This window comes from Empidonax traillii, unplaced genomic scaffold (genome assembly GCF_003031625.1).
Source record: "Empidonax traillii isolate 1590-97213 ecotype Southwest subspecies unplaced genomic scaffold, ASM303162v1 scaffold938:size279490, whole genome shotgun sequence".
NCBI lineage: Eukaryota > Metazoa > Chordata > Aves > Passeriformes > Tyrannidae > Empidonax > Empidonax traillii.
The window spans coordinates 111543-117397 of record NW_020956131.1 but is presented as its reverse complement, the minus strand read 5'-3'; positions in this window follow the sequence as shown (position 1 = coordinate 117397).

Here is a 5855-nt window from a genome sequence, read left to right as displayed (position 1 = left end):
TGAGAACTTAAAACATCTCTGTAAGCACAAATCTTTCTATATGCTCCATATTACAGATTTATTTTCTTTCCATTTTTATTCTGATGCTTGTTTGACCACTCTGTTCTTCTACTGTATGATGTTACTGAGCTATTGGTGAGACTTGCAACATCAGTGAAATGGGGTAAACAAGGAAAAAAATTCTGTTCCTATGGAGAAAAAATTTCATCTGCAAAACATCAGATCCCTAAAGACTGTATGAATATATACAAGCTCCTCTGGAATGGTGGTTTTGCATGTACAATACAATTACCACACCAGCTTGTCACGTTTCATTTACTATAACTAGCATTTACCATTTAGACTGTGGCAGTGCTTAGTCTGCAGAGGCATTCTGCTAACACAGGGCAGAGTAATACTGTAAAAAAATTTAAAACAAATCAGAGAAAAATAATCAGTTGCACTGTAAATGCAGATAACACATAGCAAATATTAAGTCTGAAACAATATTAATTTTGTTAGGAATTAAAGGAATATTATAAATATTATAATAGGAATATTATAAATATTATTAGGAATATTATAAATATTCCATGTCTGAAATGTGAATTTCACCCCAGCTACTTAATTTTCCACAATCCCTTAGTATGACTTGAGAGCAATTTGCTGTCCAAATGATTGCTTTATCATGTTCTTTTCCATATACCTTTAGGACTTGCTTATCATATCTATTTTAAAATGTCACTTGCTGTGTCTTCTTTTATAGGTCTCTGGTCAGGTTTGCCAGCTTACTTGGCCCTCAGTGCTCATGCTGCTGTAACAATAGTTGTGGTTCCCACTGTCTCTGCCAAGTGGGTCTGCGTTTGGGATGACTACAGGCTTTTAGGGATATCTAGTCAGCAGCCTAATTAGCCTACAGCCTGCAGAAAGATGAGTGCTGCTGCTGCTGCTGCTTTTTGAAATCAAAACCTTCTTTAGCTACTTAAGTTGACATATTGAAGTGCATTTATAATTAAAATAACAGACAAGCACTTGGTATTTCAAGCAACATCATACTAGGTTGCTTTTTTCTATAACAATTAAATTTATTTCCCTAAATATTCCTCTCTAAATGTTCATATTATAATCATGAAAATTACAACCACCTAACTGCAGCATCACTACCAGTCACTCTGTGTTAAATATTGACTTACTGAAGGTTCACAGAGTGATTTTTCTGAAGCCTTTGCAATGTATCAAAGCTTTTTTAAAAAAATTACCATATCTGAACAAGACTTTAAATGGAAAGAGAGTAGATTCTTTACTGTGAGGGTGGTGAGGTATAGGAACAGTTTGTGCACAGAAGCTGTGGATGCCCCATCCCTGGAAGTGTCCAAGGCCAGGTTGGATGGGACTTTGAGCAACCTGATCTAGTGGAAGGTGTCCCTGCCCATGGCAGGGGAGCTGGAACTAGATGATCTTCAAGGTCCCTTCCAACCTAAACCAATCTATGACTTTATGATTTATTTTTATTGCAATTCTAAAGGACCTGAGTAAAATAAAGAGAAAAGTTTCTCTTCAATGTGTTGTAAAATTCAGTATTGTGTGGGGTTTTTAAAATTATTTGATTATGGAATGAAAGAATATTTTTCAAGATCTCCATATTTACCTGGAAAATTATGCAAGTTTAACATCTATCAGAAATAGAAAAAAATGTGATTTCTGAAAATACACCAAGATCCTTTCCATCTGGTTCATAGGTTTCTAGCTACTATCATTAACATTATTCATGGAATAAGAGTATAATTTATGGAGTAATATTTTTGGAAATATTATTCATGGAATAGGAACAACTTGTGTGCAATTGTTTTTGCTCATTCAAGGAAAAGTGCCTTTCTGATTAGATCCCAAACTATGTCACATACTTGCATGATGGCACATTACAAGGTCACATTAGAGACTTGCTGAAAGTAGCCAGAAGGCAGCGTGTTATTTGCTCTAGCATTTGATTCAGTGGCAGGTTTATCGTTTTAAGGTTAAGCTGGAGAGATACTTGCAAATATTCTGTGATTCTTAATTCACTTGCCAAGCTTTCCTTTTCTCATCTTGCTCAAAATCTGGCAAGGTTGTGCAGAAAAGAAATAGGGGACCTTCTTGGTAACCAGCCGATTATGAGTGAGCAAAGTGCCCTTGCAACAAAAGCCAGCAGCCTCCTGGGCTGCATGAGGAGGGAAGCATTGCCATCAGGTGGAGGAAGGTGATCTTCTTCCTCTACTAAGCACTGGTAAAAGACATATGTCATGCTGGGTCCATTTCTGGCTCTTGAGTAAAAGAGAAACATAAACATACTGGAGCAAGTCAGTGATGTGCTGGTAAAATGACGGAGTGTTTGGAGCAGGAGGAGGCTGAGAGCACCAGAACTATTGAACACCTATGGCACTGTGACTCTCAGTTAAGAGAGAATGTATCTGTTTGGGCTAATTTGGGAATATGCCCTTACATTGATGTTTCTTTCTACACCTCCTCTGTCTTTTCTTTCAACCCTTCTGATATTTCCACAAAAAGGATCATATTCAAAGAAGCTACAGAGACTAATGTGTTTTGAGGGAAGAATTATTTTAACAGGGATGCTCCATGTCCTTCCTTGAGTACTGCAACTAATTAACAGATCTCTGATTCACTTCTCTGAGACTAGAAGCTACCTTCTTCCAGCATGAAAATGCTTTTGTTTTACATAGAATATAATATTCATTGTGTCCCTACCCTCATAAATTCCTTGATATTCTTCCTAGCTTTCTGAGATTTATTTATATACTTTATCACGTGGAAGTCTTTTGACTTCTGCTTAACAAAGTCATCATCAATGTTCTCTGGCCCTGATGCCAAATTATAAAGGCCAAATGTGTCACATTCATCTCTAGGTCTCTTCTTGGGCCCTTCCAGACCTACAGACCTGACTTTCTCAGTTGGGAAGGGAGTTTTTATTTTATTTTATTTTTCACTGAAGTATTGCTAGGATTTTGTTGCAGCCCTTTGGAGGAAAGTTGGTTAATGTAATACATTCAGGTCATGGCTGAAGACTGTATGAATCTTTGGTGGTGATAAGCTTTCCAGAGTAGTGTTGGAGGATTGTGTAGGGTGGGCAAAAGGACAAGGGGCAATGGGCAGAAAATAATGCACAGGAACTTCCACCTGAACATGAAGAAGAACATCTGTACTCTGAGGGTGACTGAGCACTGGAACAGGCTGCCTGGAGAAATCGTGGAGTCTCCTTCTGTGGAGATATTCAGAAGCTGTCTTGACACAATACTGAGTAACATGCTCTAGGGGACCCTAGAGGCAAAGAGGTGGGACTAGATGACCTCCAGTGGTCCCTTCCAAACTTACCCACTGCACCCACTGAAACCCACTGCAGCTCTTGGTGCCTACTGGAAATAGTTCTTGATCCCTTGTGTCCCCCAAACTATGCCTAGCATTGCCCACAGATTGCTAGTCAACCTAGATCAAAACTGCCATGATGCAGGAGAACAGCCTTCTGGACAATCAGTAATCTGGAGTCACTCTCCAGCCTTGTTTTCATTGTCAGCAAAGAAGGCGTGTCAACAAATGGAGCTTGTATTGGAGTATTAGAAAAGGGTTTTTTTAAAAGTAGTGTTTCCAATGATCTCCTGTAGTAAAAGGGACTACCGAGTTTTCCCATTGCTTCTTAAAGACTCTGCACATTTGACATGTAACTCCTGTGAGCTTCAGATTAATTTCATATTCAAGCAGTAAACTCAAACAATCTCAGGCTGATTTTTATCTGCACTCCAGTGGTGCAGATAGAACATGGATGTTGACTGCTGTTGCAATTAAAATTGTTTTTTCATAATTTATCAACATGGGTATATAATTGGTTATACACAAGAATGAAGACAAATAAGTCATAGAAAATTAGTTACATCTGAATAAAAGTATAAAAAAATTTTAAAAAATGTAAAACATAGATCTAAACCCAAAATCAGTGACTGGAGATATTTCTAAATTAAAGGGTACTGACAATACTCAGTATTTATTTCAACTGAATTTGATTTTCCTAGAAAATTGCTCCACTGAGTTTAGAGATTGATTTAGACCAAAATCTGAAACCATGTCCACTTTTTGATTTTCCTTTCAAATTGCTGTTTCTGGATAGATTTAATTGTTGAGTATTTGATGGATAGGTTTTACTTCTAGTTTGTCGGGGGTTTTAATATAATTTTAATTTCCTTTTTAACATTTTGAAATGTTATCTGATGTATTTATTCTCATAAAAAAGAAGAAACTAGTTATCAAATAAAAAGAGAAAGAAAAATAAGCATTTACCTAGCACACTTAACTAAACTAACTTGCTTTACCATATTGACTAGCATCTTTGGAATTCAGAGGAAAGAAATTAATAAATTTCATGGTTTATATTTGTGATGACAGGTTTATTTTGAAACATAAAGGACCAGATTTGTGGCTTTCTTTGTCATGCCCTCAAAATGAAGGAATCACTTGTTTAGTTAAAAAGTTATGGTTATATTCTGATACTCCTGGGCTTCGAACTGCACTTGGAACACTTTTTCAGCCTATGCTCTCCTACTAATAAATTGATCCTTGTGCTGGAAATTAGGTAGTTATAAGTGTGATCACCTCATTACTGTATGTAAATGTTAATTTCTTTTCTTGCAAAGAGATGTATCTGCTCACTCTGAAGTTTCAGCAAGACTGGAGTGGAAAGCTTGTACTGCTGAGTCTCAGCAAGGCTGTCCAAAGACTGGACTTGGAAAATGCTTTTATTCTGCTTAGAGCTCTGGCAAACAGTTAAAGCACCTACAGAAAAACCACATCCCAGGCTTCTGCTGTTGCATAAAGGGGCTGAGATCAGATAAGTGCAAGGGAATAACAGACAAAAAAAAGTGATAAGAATTCTACAGGCTTTAATTTCCTTTCAATATATTTTTTTTTTGGTCCAAACTGTAGCTAAATTTAAAATTCAAACTGTAGCTAAATTTAAAATTCCAACCTAGAGCAATGGGCTGGTAGATTTGCCTACATTGTATTGTTTGAGTCTTCAAGAACTGATCTGGAACAAGCACTCTAGTAAAGAAGTATAATTTATATTGTCAGGAGGAGGATCAAGAGTATATGTGTACTAGAGACAGGTGGAAAAAAAGACAGTGTGCCAGACTTCTGGAATTCTTTCAGAATATTCAGAAGGGTGATATTTACTTTACAAAAAGACAGGAGGGAGATAAGGGAGACATTTCCTACTCTGTTGGTTACTGCTCTCCCACAGAGACTGTCTTTGTGACTGTGTTTAAGTTGCTGGGTTAGAGCCAGGCTGGCAGATCATGCCTAACTTGTCAAAACCCTGATGTGTCTGCCTCTTCAAGATCTGTACAGCTCTAGTTGTCAGTGTTTAAGAAAGGTGAATTCAGATCAAGACAGGTATAGAGACAGGCTATTGTGATGCTTGGACAAATTGGGAGTCTAAGGAAAAATGGTAATAGTAGAAGGTCTTGAATTATGCAACAAAGGAAAAGAAAGACTGAAAGGATATGCTTTTTGTCCTTAAACACACTGAGAAGGACACCAGGCACGGAAAAGAGCTACTTGAGGACATTTTCGGACAAGAAGATATATATGTTTAAAAGAACCATGAATAGATTTAAGTGGGAAGTTCAATGGATATTCTTAATTCTCAGAGTATTGCAATGCAGGAACAACCTTTCACTTTGAAAAGTTGTGTAAACAAGCTAACCCATTTTAGATGAAGTTTGATCAATTATGAAAAGGATTGTGCAATGTAGTTTCCTGCAAATCTGTCTTTAGGCACTGGCAACAACAGTAGGCAGTTATTTAGCTTATCAGATTTATTTACAGGGATTGGG